Below are 18,456 nucleotides of genomic sequence, written 5' to 3'. Positions count from 1 at the left end.
CCTCTCCCAGCTGGGCTCCATGCTGGGTGTGGAGGCAGGGAATGGCATTCACCTTAGAATCCCTGAGAGCAGCGTTGGGGTTGTTTTGACACCACCCTCCTTTGCCTCAATCATGGATCTCGCTCAATGTTAGTAGGAAACTCTGCAGGGAAGAAATGGAGGCTGCTGCCCTCCATCCCTGATCATCCCAGACAGTGTGCCCACTATTGCACTGGAACCCCGCTTTATTCCTTTTCTTCTCTTTCTTTTTTTAATGTTTTTCCTGCTCAATGGGTGCGAGCAGGCATTGTCAGTGGTGTTTGCTGGACTGAGGCAACAGCAGCTCCTCAGGCTCCATGATGTACAAACAAGGACATTTTGGGAATCTGCTGAGAAAATTCAAGCTGGTCTTCCTGGGGGACTAGAGCATTGGAAAGACATTCTTGATCACCAGATTCATCTATGATACTTTTGACAACACCTATCAGGCAATAACTGGCATTTATTTTGTAGTCAAAAACAATGTGTTTGCCGGATTGAGCAATCAGACTACAGTGTGATATAATGCGGGTTATCAACGTTTCTGTAGCCTCATTCTCAGTTGCAACCACAGTTCTGCTGCAGCCATAACAGAATACGGTGTTGCAAATGTCCGTTGCTTCCAGCACACCCAACAAATGGATTGATGATATCAGAACAGAAAGAAGAAGTGGTGTTATCATCATGCTGTTAAGAAATAAAACAGATCTTGTTGATGAGAAACAAGTGTCTACTGAGGAGGGAGAGAGGAAAGCCAAAGAGCTGAATGTCGTGTTTATTGAAACTAGTGAAAAAGCAAAATAAGCGTAAAGCAGCTCTTCTGATGTGTTGCAGCAGCTTTGCCTGGAATGGAAAGCACACAGGACAGAAGCAGAGACATGATTGATATAAAACTGGAAAAGCCTCAGGACCAACCAGTCAGCAAATGCTGTTCCTGCTAATACCGGCCACACCCTCACTCTGCTACTCTAGAAGCCCACTGCCTTGGCTTGCTTCCTCTCATTGACTGCAGTGTGAATATTGGCTTGAGCCTTTTCCCTTCAGTAATAACATATAAGAACTCATCACTGCTGCCTGTCTCATAAAGTAGAACTGTTTTCATTATTTGAATTTTACAAAAAGCCAAAAGTTTCGGCATACTCCAGTAAAAATTAGATACATTTTCTTAATTTTTTTCTTTTTTAATGTTATGAAAATGTACTACAAAATGATGGAAATTTCAGCAACAGTATCAGTGTGGCTTGGTTAAGAATCAATAAGCTCATAGCAGCACTTGGCCTAGCTCTTCATGCTTTCCTCATGCTTTCCTCATCTTCACTTAGTCACCCCAGCCTGGCCTTAGGAAGGCCATCCCCTAGTCAACCTCCATTAAGGCATGCACCATGTATTGTCTCTTATTTGCTTCAGTCTCTGCAATAGCTCACATCACCTGCAGCACATACAACTCCAAATTTGAATGCCCCAAGCAATGCAAGACCACACTTGATTTGTCCAAGAATCCTCATCAATTACCTCAGTACATAGGTGGAGAGAAGTTCCCACATGTGCAACATCACATTTCCAACAGAAAATTCACAGTGACTGTCAATCCATGAAACTGAATGATTAGATTGTATAATAAAGTAATCATCTCGTTCATTAATCTGATATTGAAGCCTGCCTGCAAAGGCTGGGAGAAGGCATAGGGTGTATTTCTACCCTCCTTAAACTGCTGCAATGCTATTGAGAAAACAAGGATGAGCAGGACTTTATCATTACTGCTCATGTTCTACTATGTCCTAAATGTGACTCTCCTGTTGGACAACTCCTAGACCTCTCCAAAGCACTGCATGGCTCACCAAGTATCTCATACATTTATTAATCAATCCTCATTGAAACCCTAGGAGATAAGCAATAGTGACACTGTTCTGGCTCTGACTTTTGCTGAAAGAGACACAGTTGAGTCAGATGGCATGGGTGTGTGATGAGCATTGCTCGTCGGTTAGCAAGGCTATAAGGAGATTCTGGCTGTGTGGCAAAGCCCAGAAGAAATGTCTCTAATCACCTCATTGCTGCCTAAGACCATTGTATGGACCCTTGATCACCTCTCTGATGTTTCATAGAATTCTCCTGGCAGAGGTTGTATTATGTTTCTGCAAATGTGAAATGCTTTTTGTAACTGGTATAACACCTCAAACTGGTCAATCATGTTACGGTAAAAGTGTTTTTAGCAACTTAAGGCAATGACACACAACTAAAAGCATACAATGGTACAATTGAGTTCACAATGTCCCCAAACACCCTTTTATGTTCCCCTCTTTGTCCTGAAACTTGCCCTAATATAAACAATGTTTTCCTTATAAAATGGCTTGATAATATCTTGGAACAGATGGCAATCATGGAGGTACAAAGAGTTTTTTTACTGTGCATCTTCAAATTGTTACAACACATGAAATGATGCATTCTGGTTTCTCAACATGGAAAGCAGAAAGTCCATGGAGCATCTTCTAAAGGTAGACAAATGTGAACCTTCAAAGAAAAAATGGTTTAAAACTTCTACCTTATATTGGCATTTACAGTTAGGGAATTAAAACAGTTTAAAAAGATAAAAAGAAGGTTTTTTTGTAAAAGTCCTCTGTTCATAGAATGACATAGCTGCCCTGATCCTTTTCACTGCTCTATAACAAAAGAACAAAAAACAATTAAATCAGGACTAGGTGAAAGTGATGGTGATTACTAATGGCTAATTGGAAGATTTAATAAAGAATCTATGACATATGTCTTTACAGATTCCTTTCATTTATCAGCTTTCTTTTTAATTCTGTATTTTTGATATTTTAAGTAATATTCGTTTAGGTTTAGTGAAAATTGATTTTGGATATTAGTAAACCTCCTGTCAATACATAAACTACATGTGCTGCCAACTGTGGAGTTCCTGGCTTCAGCTGCATGACTGCAGGTTTGACTGGATAATAGCTTATTGAAAATATTTTCTCTGAAGCAAAGTAGTAACGTTTGTTTTAGGAGTGTTTTTGTAATAATTATTTTATACTGAAGTAAAAATGAAACAAATGCCTCATGTCTGTAGGCCTTTGTAACCATGTAGGTGACCTATTTTAAGCTTCTGGCTATGGAGCTTCATCTGCCACAATTCCCTCTGTTGAACCCATATGGGGGCAGAACTAGAAAATGGAAGTTCTCTATTTTGCTTTGTAATTCTACCTTTTAAATAAAAAGTAAAAATGCCAAAGTCTACATCTGCACAAACATGAGAAACATGTATAAAGGACTACTAGAAATACACAGGTAAAAAGGAAGCAATCAAGGTACTGGCCAGGCTTTGAATTTTAGGTTTGCATAGTACAAGCTCAGCCTGGCAGTGTCAGCATCAGACTTGAAGTTTTGTAGAAACACTACGATGTCCCTAAGCATAGGAGGCACCATATTGAAATTTCTCATACTTAGAGGCATTTGCATTAGAGATTGGCAAATCCATAGAGGTAAAATTCACACACCATAAGTCATCCATTGTAGCCATTAGCACTGTGGTGTATGAGATTAAGGCAACATTTATAGTATTGGCTTTCAACACAAGCTCCTGCTCAAACCCAATTTCTTCATTTCAGAAAAAGGACACTGCTAACTAACACACCTGCAATAGAAGATGAACCCAAGTGCTAGGGTCAGTGACATCCAGGTGGAAAACCCAGATGGATTTCTGAATCTGGCCATGCAAATGTCTGAATGCTGAGCTCATTTGGGAAGTGAAAATGAGATATAAGCACTCTCTCTCTCTCTCTTTCTCTCTCTCTCTCTCTCTCTCTCTCTCTCTCTTTCTCTCTCTCTCTTTATCTCCATGCTTCTACTAAAAAGTACAATTTTTAAATTAATCATATAATGAACAACCACCAGGACTTATAATCCTCACATTGTTAACACAACCAACACCTCAATCTCATTCCAAATTCGCAAATCATGGCAAGAGAAAATCCTGCTCCACTAAATAGATTCTTCATATTCTTTCTTCTCTCAGCTCCTGGAAACCTTCACTATGTGCTCTGTTCTGATAGGTCAGCTCATTCTGGACAGTTCACATTAACAGGATCAAACAACATGTAGACTAGGATGTTTCACTTCTTTCAAATAGCACAATATTGCAAGAGTAATGCAAATGAATCATACTGATGCCTGCCTCGTGTTGCATTGCATGTCTATATGATTTCTTTACCTACTCATTCATTTAAGAACATTTGAGGTGTCCTCACAGTTGGCTGTTGCAGAATTGCCCGAGGTGAGCCAAAACATGTAGAGTTACATCTTTCGATTCTATTCAGAATATCACTAAGTATAGCAACACTGAATTACATGGTATCTCTAGGCTTAATCAATTGAGAACACAATAACTATTTTCCACAACATTTGCACTATTTTATATTCTCTCTGGCAAGTCATTAACATCATTCTGATCAGCTCAGCTCTGGCTGTTGCAGCCACTAGATAAGAAACAAGTGTATACCACATCTGTCTCTGAGAATCAAGAAGGCAGAATAGGGTAAGAATACACTTAAACAGATGGAGAAATCTGAGACAGAGGCAGAGAGGGCACAATCCAGGAAATAGGAAAAGACATGCTGTTGACATGCAGGTACCTGGAGACTTATGGACACAAGACATGAGAGACAACGGAATGCTGATGTAGTGACCAGATACCTTAGGAGCAGTCAGCGAATGGCAATCTGAACTGCACCAGAAGCCAAATCTTCACCAACAACCAGATTCCACCCAAAATAGGTCTGAAGAGCTCCCAGAACTAATAGCCAGCAGATCCAGACCTCCACAAGTGACACAATAGGAACCATTTTGTCCAGGGTGGCAAAGGCATTGGACCTGCAGGGACAACAGTGAGCTGTCCATGCATTGAGCTGGGAGTGATCTCACTGGACTCAGTGCATTATACTCATCACTCCTAAAAAATAATAGTGATTTGGCATCTTATGACCCCAAGTAGGTCTGGATGGCCCTCACATCTTACAGCAAGCATTGTTCCAACAACATCAGCACCTAAAACAACCTAGCTATTTATGACATCTGATTTCTCCCTAATCTTGGGAAGTACTCTACCCACAACTAGGAGAATCCCTGAACAGACAATAATGCAGCATCAGCAAGGGATCATAGCAGGTAGAAGTTGAACCAGGAGCTGCTCTAAGGAGACCATGGTGGAAGTCTAACATGAGCTCAGATCTGAAACTCACTAGAGGGAGTGGCACAAATTACTGCAAATAAAGAAATGTAAACCAACTGCACAAAGTAAAATTGCCTGCCTGAGAATCAGGAAGGGAGAGGGCAGAGCCGGGAGGAGAATAAGGGGTGTTTCATTTGCCAGACAGCTACTCCTGCTGGAGAGCATGAGGTGGGATGGGGGCATACCAGACTAGGCAGGGCTACAATACCTGTATGCCTCAGGTGGACTAGATCAGGGAAAAGCCAGGCTGGGCTGATTATTCCTACTGGTGCAAACAAAATTAGAGTGGGTGAGGGTTGTTTGGGCTTAATCACAGCATCAGCTTGCAGAAGCTGGCACTGGGGGCTAGTTCTGTCATGTCAAACCACAGAACTACCCAGAAAGGGCATGATCAGGGAGTGGGAGAGGCCTGGAAGGGAAATAGTGGGCTCATCCCTTTTGAGTTACCACTTCTACGGGAGGGCACAAAAACCAGGAAAGTCGCTGTGGAGGAATGAGTTATGGGACAGACTGGACTACTGCTACACATACTGGAAACCAGTGGTGGAGGTTCGCCTGGTGGGGGTTATTGTGGGTCGCTCCAATTAGGCTGCAACTACCACTTGTTTTCAAAGATCTGTGGTTGCTGCCAGATGGCCCACTACTGTGGCTTCCAGTCTCAACAGGAATACTGGCCAGCCCATAAGAAGTGCTGTCAGGAGCGAAAGTGCCCCTGCTGCAGCAGGAGCTGGAGCCTCAGTGATGAATGCGGTGTGGGGCTGCCCCTCAGTGTGTCGTGAAACTGGCATCTGGACCTGAAGACATCCATGAAGCATATGCCAGCCCACAGCTTCAGGGTTGGGCACCCCCTGGTGCCCTCGTTATTTAGATTTTAATATGTTTATAAACACATGTGCAGTTTGTTTGGGGGGACTGGCCAGTGTAGATGGCAGAAGTGACAAATAGAATCATCTATGGTGATCTACAGATGGCACAGAGCTGGGAGAAGGAAAGAGAAAAAGAAAGAGAGAAAGAAAGAGAGAAATAGAGAAAGAAAGAAAGAAAGAAAGAAAGAAAGAAAGAAAGAAAGAAAGAAAGAAAGAAAGAAAGAAAGAAATATAGAAAGAGAAAACAAGAAAAAAGAAGAAAGGGAGGGAGGAAGGAAGAAAGGAAGGAAAGAAAGAAAGAAAGAAAGAAAGAAAGAAAGAGAAGTAAAGAAGAAAGAATGAAAGAAAGAAAGAAAGAAAGAAAGAAAGAAAGAAAGAAAGAAAGAAAGAAAGAAATGAAGAAAAAAACAAGAAAAAAAAGAAAGGAAGGGAGTGAGGTAGGGAGGAAGGAAGGAAGGAAGAAAGGAAGAAAGGAAGGAAAGAAAGACAGAAGGAAGGAAAGCAGGAAAGAAAGAAAGAAAGAAAGAAAGAAAGAAAGAAAGAGAGAGAGAGAAAGAAAGAAAGAAAGAGAGAGAAAGAAAGAAAGAAAGAAAGAAAGAGAAAGAAAGAAAGAAAGAAAGAAAGAAAGAAAGAAAGAAAGAAAGAAAGAAAGAAAGAAAGGAAAATAAGCAAAGAAAGGAAGAAAGACAGGAAGGTTTGAAGTTTGCTGAGAGTGGACTGTTGATTGACCTTGTTCCTGATCAGTTGGCTTACATGGCTCTGTTTATCACTTCCTTATGAGGAGCTGCTAATACCATACAGGTTAGAAACTTGACCTCCTGCATTCCAGTCAGGGTTGGTGCTGTGGGTACAAATGTGTGTGTGCAGAATCCCCAGCAGGAACCACCGTACCATGTCTGTCCTCCAGAGTGGTTAACTCTTCTGTTGCCCTTCTGCTCATTAAAATGGCACAGATTGGAAAGGAGGAAATCAGCCTATCATTGTTTTCACATAACACAATTTTCTAAATGGGGAACCAAATACTAGAAACAAAGGCAATTGAACCTCAGAAGAGAGTTAAGTAAAGTTGCACGACATAAAATCAACACATAAAAATCAACCACTTGCTTTGTTTTGTTTTGCATTGTTACACTGCTTGTACTTTATTTTGCATATTACTCACATGTGGAGACAACCCTACTGAGTATAGTTTTCATTAAGGACCAGTTGTCACAGCAATAAATAATTATACACTTAAGAAAAAAACATTTTTGCATTTTTATTTCATGCCACTTGTACTGTTAAGAAATCATATTTGAATTCTTGAATTTTAAACATGAATCCATGTCAGCATTTATATAACAGCGTAACCTTGTGTTGTCTTGACAAAATATTGGAACTTGTTACATTTATGTTGCAAAGTTTACAAGTTATCTTTCTCCTTGTTTCGCTCATGGCATAGTAAACTAGTGTAATTAAAAATAATGAAATTTACATAGTATCATACATAATTGCAATTTTAAAATAAAGTTTCAGATGCTGGAAGACCTTCAGCTATGCCTATGAAAACATATGTTTGGCCTGGTGTGATGGCATAATGGTTAAGGTCCTTGCCTTGCACATGCCAGGATACCATATGGGCACTGGTTCTAATCCCAGCAACTCCACTTCCCATCCAGCTCCCTGTTTGTGGCCTGAGAAAGCAGCAGAGGAAATCCCAAAGCCTTTGGACCCTGCACACATTTGGCAGACCTGGAAAGAAGTTCCTGGCTCCTGGCTTTAGATCGGCACAGCACTGGCCATTGTGGCCACTTGGGGAGTGAACCATTGGACAGATCTTCCTCTCCGTCTCTCCTCCTCTCTGTACATCTGCCTTTCCAATAAAATAAATAAAATTTAAAAAAAGAAATGTTTTATTTTTTCATAAAAAAACTGGAAGGTTTTGGCTCTTAATTGAAAAAGTTGCTAGGATTTCCAGATAAAGGTTAATGGGATAACCTAATAGTTTTTCCTGCTATTCAGGTCCTTTAAGTTAAATGAGCCTGCAAACATAAATAACAACTCAATAACTTTGAAAATAGCCAGTAAAGCTCATTTTGTGAGTTTTCCTGTCACCAAGGAGGATAACTCAAGTCAAAAACAAACCCTCTCCATTAGATAAGCAGTTAAAAAAACAAAACCTCAGAATGCCTATTTCTAAATAAGGTGCTATGAGAATTCTAAAGTAGTAAGGAGCAACAGTGTATTACATGCTAACTTCAAACACTTACGTAAACCAGTGTGCTTTCATGCTAACTGCCTGCACTGGTAGTACAATTACAGAGTTTAGCATTTGCAATACAAACCATACCGACCTGCAAAGTTTTGCTGTTATCTAGTATCTTGTCTTTTACATAAAATGTTCGCTAATTACTGATCTACATACTTCGTCCAGTGACCTGAAATATATAGCTTTTGGAGAACAAAGTTTCAGGAACAAAATGAAACAAAATATGTATAGAAAATATACAAATGTTGATTGGGAATATAACTCAAAATATCAAATCAATACATCTCTTCAAATAAAATATTTCATATATTATCCTACAGAAAATAATTTAAATTATATATGCTTACTTTCTGACATGATTATTATACAAAAGTGACAACACAATAAAGTAAAGATAAAGTGTAAAATTTCCACTTTAATGGCCAAAGATAGCACACAGACTTGTGCAATGTTGTATATTCTCTTGAATGTTTTCACTAGTCTCAAGCTAGATACACTTAACAGTCTCTGCACTGAGGAAAGTAGTGTGATGTCAAGGCAGTGTGATAGCAAGGCAAGGGAGGAGCTTGCATGCAGCTATCCTAGCTGTTTTCCTGAAACAATACATCAGTGGACTGACTTGTTATTGCACATTTCCAAAACCAGATCCATAGTCCATAAACTGCAGTTCATTTACAGGTAATGTGAAAGGTTCATCTAGGTTCACGATACCTGGGATTGTCTGCAAAGATGATAAAACATTTTTGTAACCTGGAGCCATTCTCTGAAGTCATATGGTCTACAACCTTCTCCTCTTGCTTTAGATTGGTTTCCCACACTACATTTAGGTTTCTGGTTTGGTTACTCCCTTAATGACGCCTGCTCTCTCTGTAAATTCCTTTTTTGGAATTTATTCCTTGATATACTGGTGTGAGTTCATTGGCTTCAAATATGCTCTTGACCCAAATATGGATACACACTCTCCAGCAAGGGCCTCTAAATTTAATTGTTAAAGTGTGTGTGTGTGTGTGTGTGTGTGTGTGTGTGTGTGTGTGTGTGTGTCTGTGTGTGTGTGTATTGTTAGACATCATTTACAACTGTAGGATTCTCACTCTTCAGGTAGTTTAAAGGCGATCCCAAAATAAGTCTTTCTCTTCACATGATACTGGGATATTGTTTAATTAAATAGGTAGAGCTAGCCAGTCACATCACTTTTATAGCTAACAGATGTTTGTGTTTCGAAGGATTCACCTCCAATTGAACTGTTACTTCCTAATTACTGCCTATTGAAGTTGAGGAACAGAAATCAATAGCTTTTGATCTCACAAAGTATTCCATGACTGAAATAAAGCTTATAGGCTCCATGCACAATAGCTGCAAAAAAATTTAATAATTTAGGATATGATTGCCCAAGTATGTGAAGGATCTCGATGATGAAAATGACAAAACATTAAAGAAACAGAAGACACCAAAAATAAAAACATCTCCTATGTCCGTAGATTCATAGAAATGGTATCAGAATGTTCATAGCAACAAAAGCAATCAACGTCCTCAATGGAATCCAATCAAAATAGATACAGCATTAGTCTCAGACCTGGCATAAATGATACTGAACATCACAGGCATGAGACCAACACAGTGGCATAGCTATCTAATGCTCCACCTACACTTCATCATTCCATATGGGCACCGGTTCCTGACCTGATCCCTATACTTTCTGTCCAGGTATCTATGTGGCTTGGGAAAACAAATAGAGAATGGCTCCAGTCTTGATCGCCCACACACATGTGAGATCAGAAAAGGCTTCTGGGTCCTAGTTTCAATCAGCAGCAGCCACTGTGACCATATGGCTAGTGAAGCAGTGGATGGAAGATCATCTTTCTCTTCATCTCTTCTTCCATGTGTAATTCTTTCACACAAAAATGTATAGCTTTTAAACAAAAATTCATATGCAAGCACAAAAGACATTGGATATATAAATCAATCTTTAGCAAAAACTGGAATTAGTGAATATAAGCTCAGTTTTCTGTAAGAAATCCAATAATTTTCCAGCAGGATTATGGTTACTAATATGTGCATAATAAGCAGGAAAAAAGCTATTTGCATTTTTATTCAATATTAATGCTTTTTCAACGTGTCTGATTCCACATGGTGTGATAATAGTATGAGGATCAAAGCCATAGAAGTATTGAGCATGCAGTTGGCCCTGACAGACAAGCTCTGCAACCCTGTGGAGATAAGGGGTTAAAATTCTAGCTCCTTTATGATGTAAATATATCCATTCTAACGGGAGGTTGTATTGTGCCAATACACTTGTAGGAGATAACTATGTGGGAAGAATCAGAAGCTGAAGTGGGAGGCTAAGGTCTATTCTGTAGCAAAATGCCTCCTTTAACCATTGTTCAACAAATTGTAGCTCTTCATCAGCCAGATGCCTCAGAGTGAGCTCATTGTCCAGCGCAGGATCGCCTTCTAATGTAGCAAACACATTCTGTAGTTCATAATTAGGAATTCCCAACATAGGGGTAGCTAATTAATATCTTCCAGTAGTCTTTGGTAATCATTTAAAGCTTTTAATATTGACCTTCTAATTGATACCTTTTGGGGTCTAATAGTTTGTCTGCCCACTGCATATCCTAAATAGTTAACTACATCTGTTCTTTGTATTTTCTCAGTAGCAATAGCAAGCCCATGTGGTTCTAAATTTTCTTGGAGCATGGATAAACCTTTTGTAGCATCTCAGAAGAGGCAGCAAAATACAAAACATCATTCATATAATGAATAAGATAAACATTTGGAAAACTTTTGCCAATAGAAGCTATAGTCCTTTGAACAAAGCATTGACACATTATGGGTGAATTGGTCATATCCTGGAGGAGCACTCTCCATTGACATCTTTGTAAAGGTTCCTTATTATTATTAGAAGCAGGAACTGAAAAAGCAAATCTGGGCCTATCAGTTTCATGGACAAAAATATTATAGAAGCAATCTTTGAGATCTAACTCTATAAGTTCCCAATCCTTAGGTATTGCTGTAGGAGATGGGAGATCAGACTGTAATGGTCCCATAGTAATCATAGTGGCATTTACATTTCACAAGTCAACAGTATCCGCTTCCCTGACTTCTTTTTTTATAACAAACACAGGGTAGTTCCAGAAAAAGAAAGAAGATTCTATGTGTTCTTTTTCTAATGGATCTTGTACTAATTGTCTAAGAGCCTGGAATTTCTCTTGATGTAGGTGTCACTGAGGAGTCCATACTGGTGTATCAGACTTCCATTGTACCTTAACAGCCTTGATTGTCTCAATAGCCCCTAGGAAAATCCCAAACCTTGGCAATGTATGTTAGTAAATAGTTTAAGTGGCTCAGTAGTTCCTTGCTGATAATTTCTTAAGCTTTTTACCTTTTCATACTGCTGTTGCAGGATTTTTGACTCCGAGTATGGCAGCAACCTCAAATTCTTGTCTCGCAGGAAAGAAGAATTTTCGTGCGGACACAGTTTAGTTTTAACGCAAGATTTATTAGAAAAGCTGAGAAGAGAAGACTCCCGTCCTAGTGACGGGAGGGGGCTTTGAGATAGAAAGGACCCTTACCTCCTGCCATAGTGGCAGGAGGAAAAGTAAAAAAGAACCCTAGTGCTCTGCCATAGTGGCGGGAGGAAAATGAGAACCCGTATCAATGGTGGGGAATGCACCTTTTAAAGGATTCCCTCAAAGATGTTTCTCCATAAACAAAGAAAATTCCCAATTTCCATGGCACCCGGCCTTGGGACAAAAGGTCAGAGAGATACCAGACATAGGACATTCCAGGCCTTAGGCAGATGTGTATCACTTCTTCCTGCTCTCCTTTCAATGATAAAGAGATCGGCCTGAGGCCCTCCCACAATGGCCAGAGGGGATGGCCGATACTTCAGGTGGGGCATTGATATGCTAATAACACCTGTCCCTTGGAAGGGACGTGCTCTGGTGAATCCAAGACATGGTGGGGAAATTCTTTTACTCGGGGGACCCATAATACCCTAACTGCCTACTACCCACTCTAACTCCTCTCTCACTGCCATTTAGCCATAATATGTCTCACTGTAGAAAAATTATTTTGAGAGGGGTAAATAAATTTGTGCATTGGTTTGTTGTAAGAATTCTCCGCACATGTTAATAGGAACTTCAGTAATTAGAGGCTGAATGCCATCAGGCGCCACACAATGTAATTTACAACTGCTGAGCCATACTTGATGGTGACATTTTTTCCTCCCAGGTCAATTAACCCTATAGTTGCCAACTGCAGAGGCCAATTTTCAGGCCATTCACATTCTTTAATAATAGACAGATCAGCTCCAGTATCAAGTACTCCAGTACAAGTCCTTCCCTGTATTATTAAATCAAGCAGTGGTTTCTCTGGCTCCCACAGCATAGTGCCTGGGCAATGACAGCATCTCTGCTGCCGAATCCTCTCTGACACTGACACTTTTTCTTTTGGGGGGAGCATAAGGTAACAACAAATGCTTAGCAATCTTATTTCCTCTGAAAAGTCCACTCCAAAGGAACAGTCATTACAACAGCAATTCACCAGTATAATTTCATCAGTTAGTTCTGTATGTACAGTAATGCCCTTTAAAGACAGGCTGCTTCATCCCAAAATCAGACCCACGGACCCAAAGGGAATGGGACCCCAATATTCTCAAGGAATGTTATAAGGACACTGAAAAAGATGTATTGTCAGATCACATGGAGCAGGCAGAGCAACAGCAGCACTATCTGCAGTGGCTCCAGATTGTTCCCTAATATTTTTGTCCCTTAATTTTGATTTGGTGCCAGGCGTTTTGATTTGGTGCACCCCCAGGCATTTCCTGCTAGCATAAAATATTGCTGTGGCAGGGGTACGTGGGTTCTAGGAGCCAAATTAGGAGCAGACAAGAAATTTCCATCCTTATCAAATTTAGAGTGGCAATGCTTAGCACAATGATTGCCTTTCTTGCATCAAGGGCATAAGCCTGGTTTGAGAAGTTTGCATTCTCGCCCCATTTTGCCTCTTGCCATACAGAGGCAGAGGTTGTAGGAGAGGTTGTAGGAGGGGTAAGACATTGCTGTTTTTTTTTTTTAATGAAGGAATCACAACATTGCCTTTTCAAATGTCCTGGCTTTGCAGAATTAAAACATTTAAGTTTCTGTTGTTAATAACTGCCGGTGCCTCTAGGGCAGCAATTCTGTCCTTATGTTGAATAGTTCCAACATTTCCACACAATCTCAGATAATCCATTAAGTTCCCCTTCTCTTTTCAATGCTTTATAATGTTTTGGGAATCCAAATATGCATTATCATAAGCCAATTGCCTGAGCGACACAGTTTGCATATCAAAACCACACACGTGTTTTTCTATAGCATCCTTACGCCATCTCACAAAGTCTGAATAAGGTTCCTCATGCCCTTATAGAATTTTTTTTTTTTTTTTTGCTACCAACATGACCAGATCCCATGTCATTTTTTTCCCCAAGCCTTTAAGTTTACTTCTCAGATGTGTTGAATAGCATTATAGCTGATATTAACAGTCTGATAGGGCTGATATTAGCAGTCTGATATGCCACATTGGCCCATACACCATTACTTATAAGCATATCAACAGTGACCCCAACTTTTCTACCATGTTGAACAACCTATCTGATTTTCTCCTTAGCTTCATCACCAAGCCACATTTGCCATTGTAAAAACTGTGATTTTGACAACACCATTTTTTGGCTACAAGATAAAAATCATAAGGAATCCATTTACCCTGTTCACTCCAGATTGAATGAAATTCATAACAGAAAGAAGTTGGTCCATAATTAGCACATACTTCCTTAAAATCAGACACTGTATTCAGATCAAATCCTGACCATACGTTACTCCTTTGCTGATTGAAAGTGACTGGAAAGATTAAACTTAACTCATGTGGCCTCATACTGCAGCAGTATTTGAAAGGAGTGCTGCAAAGTGTACCTCCTCTGCCTGCTGCACCTTAGGGTACTGCCTCTGTCCTGTCCTTTCCTCATCAGATGCAACTGATAACGCTTGGAAAGAACTCTCTCCTCCCACACCTCTTCAGAATTACTAGATGGTAGTGGGGGTGAGAATCTGGATAGAGCAATATGGTGGGCTTAAGACCCTCATTTTTGCTCTCAGTTTCAGGAACAAACAACATTGGTGAGTTTACATTTGTTTTAACCTTTTATAACTAGCCGAGCAAAACTCCATTTTTGCCTTCTCTATTTGTTGTTTAGTTTGCTCGTGCAGCAACCAGAACCAAGATCACCTGAACTTTCCTCTGTCCTGACTTATTCTTCTGTCCATCAGCAATGAGGACTTCTCATCAGCACAACCTCTGGTTTTACATTTGCTCTGGAGGAAGAGGTCACCAGATGAAAGGTGGAAATGTTTTCTGTAAGTGTCATGGCATTAAGACAGCTGAAGAAATTCAATTAGCATAGGAAAATAGGAAAGAGTTTTTAAAAGCCTGTACACCTGAAAAAAGGTAATAGATAATAAATTACAGTTAAATGCACAAAATCGCTGAAATTCTATGACATTTTATGTGTATACACTGTCTATGTGTATCACTAGAAGACAACATCCAGGATCAATATCAATATACAATCCACACACTTAAGTTCCTAGTATAAAATGATGTCCCATTTTAAGAGCCTGCTGTGTAATTTAATCTCTCTGCATGAAATAACATTTTGGATGGTTGTGTCTCCACAGATTCTGTATCTTTCAGGGCAAAATTCATAAAGCTCTGCCAAGTATTTTGTATCTTGGTGAAGCACATAAGTTGGCTCTGGCACATTTGTCCTTTTTGGAATGAATACTCCCATTGATTTCATTCTTTCTTACAGACTTTCCCAAATCTGCAACCAATTGGGTATAATCTGAGAGCTTCATTCACAACCATGTCCAGATACTCTATCTGCATGACAGCACCATATGTTACAAGTGTCTGGGAAGAAAGAAATAAATTTTGACAAATTGAGTTTGAATTTATGTGTTCTTCATCCTGTTCAATAAGCAGTTCATTCAGATGTGGGAAGTGATTGTGAACTAGGAAATTTTGTGGAGAAACCCCTAACCAGGCCCAGAAATCCTCAGCATGGTCTTATAATACTGACACTCTCTTATGCAAATCAAAGAGTTGAATGGAGTAAAACACTGCTCTCAAAGAAAATAGGCAAAGTCACTGTCACCTTTGCAAGCGAATCTATGGCACTGCCAACCAAGTGGGATATGAAAATGAGGAAATCCCTTACTCTGCCTAAGAATTTTCACCTCAGAAATGCTGGTCAGAAACTGCCTTGATTACATATATAAAACCTGAAGAGATGAGGCCCAAGAATGGCATGTAACAGGTAAAGCCACCAATTGTAATGCCAGCATCCCTCACAAGGACCAGTTAGTGTCTACTCCAGTTCCATCCATCTGACAGATAAATTTCTGGCAAAGGCAGCATAGTACAGTCCAAGAGCTTTTGTCACTGTCACCCTCATGGGAGACCAGAAGTGGTTCTGAGCTCCTGGATTCACCCTGATGCCACACCGGTCATTGGTGGACATTACGAGAGTGACCAGAAAATGGAAAAATCTCTATCCCTCCTTTTTCTTTTATTTTTCTCTACAGTTGGCTCTCAAAATAAATAAATACATACATGCATAAATGCATGCATACATACATGATAAGTAACTAAATAAACTTTTTAATTGGCCTATTGAGGACCAAAATATATATATTTTTAAACAGGTGTTTATATGGCAATCACTTCAGCTGAAATGAGGATTCTGCAGGTATAGGAAAGCATCTCCATTCCACATACTTTTCTAGAACAGTTCCTTGGGCATAGCTTTCGGCCTCAACCGCAAACTTGAAATTTGATCCTGGTATCTATCTCACCCTCAATCAGCCATATCACACTAGACTCAAAGCTCCTTAACAATCAACAGCAGATAACCTGTGCCATCTCTTGTCTTCTTTAACACTGATGGTGAGAACAGAGAACAAGAATGACAGGAAGCAGAATGCAGTAGGCCACCCCAGGCCAGTGCAGGCTAGTACAGGCCAGTCTCACTCACCCAACAGCTCTACCAGACCAAATGTAGCCAACTGAAGTGGAGCTAATGACCACAAATTTGAGTAACAAAGACTCCTTCTAGATGACTCTGTGCATTATTTTAATAGATACTTAGAACCAACACTGATTTACAAACATCTTATAGTTCCTTGAGGAGCAACTTCAGTCTTGTTTCTCCATGAGTATTTCTTTTTAGATTTTTCCTTTATTTGTCAATGAAATTTCCACATCAAATATTTTGCAAGCACTCTCCTGAAGAAGCATTCTATCAAGGCACTGGCCATAACCCTGCAGTGCTCCTATCCCAAAAATCACTCACTCATTCAACTTATTGAACAAAGCTGCATCAAACTCCTGCTGCAGTTTCTGCTGGACATCTTGATGAGTGGCTAATAAGTACATAATGAAAGAAAGAATGTTGCTAGTGGTCTCATAGCCACTAAAAACAAAGTTAATTGACCAGGAGGCAAGTTTGTATCAGTCAAAGCTAAAAAGAAGTAACAAATTTTAAGCAAAGTAAATCACTGTGAATCACCCTATAAGAGATGAAAATTTCCACATAAGAACAGATGCTATGGTATAACAAGTTAAACTACTGTCTACAAAGACAGCATTGGATATGAGTGCTAGATTCAAGTCCAGGTTCTCCACTTCAAATGAAGCATTCTGGTAATTCCTTTGGGAAGAAAGAAGATGGCTCCAGTACTTGGGGCCCTGAACATGCACAGGAGTCTTAAATGGAGTTCCAAGGTCCTGGATTCTCTGTACCCAGCATCAACTATGGCAGCCATTAGGGAATTAACCAATGATGGTGAAATACTCACAAGTTCTTTTTTTAACTCTTATTTTAAATCATTTAATATTTAAAGAAAAAAATAAACAAAAAACTATACAAAAGTTTTAAAATTCCTGTAGGAAAAAATGCATAATTACCATGCACATTGGTTCAGCTAGCTAATACTTTACATTCCATTGCCAATAACATGAAAGCTGCTTCATACCCTAGTTGCTCTACTTTCCACCCAGATCCCTGCTTACATCCTGGAAACTATAGAGACGGGCCCATGCACCTGAGTTGGGGGATGGAGTTAATTCCTGCTCTGGGTTTTGGATCAGCTCAACTCTAGCCATTGTGGCCATTAGAGTGAACCATTGAATGGAAGATTTTTGTTTTTTTTCTTTCCTTTTCTATACAAATCTGATTTGCCTATCCAGTAGTATTTTTTAAAAACAAAGGAAAATAGCAAAGAAATTCAATGTCAAACAATGGATGGAATTCACACAGAGAAAGAGAAAAAGGCAATTTGCTTGAATTCACTTTGACCCAGAGTCTATCCCATATCCTGCTATCCTCTCACATTAAAGCATTCTCATTACCAACTCAGGTGGGTGATTTTAGCAGATAGCTACTCTGTCACACATGCACTGTGCAACCAATACACCACTTGGTTAATCATCAAAGTGAAATATGGAATATAATTATTTTTTTATTATTAACTGCATTGAATTATGAGACACAGTGTTATAGGCACTGGGATTTTTCTCACCCCTCCCCGAATTCTCTTCCAGGGTGTATTTCTCCACCTTGTTGCATTACTACAGTTCAAATTCAGTTGAGGTTCTTTCATTGGAAGTATTTATCAAGCATAAAGTCCAGCATCTTATTATCCTAGTGAGTTCAACGATTTCTTGGTGACACCATCTCTGGTCTGAAGGTAAAGCTGGTAAAGTATCATCCCAATCAATCAAAAGTCCCATCATAACATCAACAATTTACAACAGTATGGCATTAATTGACATGGTATTGATTAACCAATATGTTAATAGGAAAATGCAGGTTCTTAACTACTTCCTGTGACTTCTTCATAGACATTTCAGTTTTGGTTTATATTCAACCGGATTAAATACACCTCAAAATGGCTATAGATTACTATTCAGCTGTCTTGTGTCTGTTTTCATTTTAGAAGTTAGCTGTTTATAATGTTGGTGCATGATTTTGCTGAACTTGATTGGTTTTCAGTTGGTCTGAA

The 18,456-nt window shown here is 39.5% G+C and overlaps 2 pseudogenes; one reads left to right on the top strand and one right to left on the bottom strand.

Moving 5' to 3' along the window:
- Positions 1 to 335: 335 nt before the first annotated feature.
- LOC121171456 lies at positions 336 to 959 on the top strand (annotated as a pseudogene).
- Positions 960 to 2,636: 1,677 nt separating this feature from the next.
- LOC121171455 lies at positions 2,637 to 9,335 on the bottom strand (annotated as a pseudogene).
- Positions 9,336 to 18,456: the final 9,121 nt, after the last annotated feature.

This window comes from Ochotona curzoniae, unplaced genomic scaffold (assembly GCF_017591425.1).
Source record: "Ochotona curzoniae isolate NIBS_2020 unplaced genomic scaffold, NIBS_Ocur_1.0 scaffold_2656, whole genome shotgun sequence".
In the NCBI taxonomy this organism is placed as follows: domain Eukaryota; kingdom Metazoa; phylum Chordata; class Mammalia; order Lagomorpha; family Ochotonidae; genus Ochotona; species Ochotona curzoniae.
Note: the sequence above shows the minus strand (reverse complement) of the source record. Positions and strands in the feature narration are given on the sequence as shown.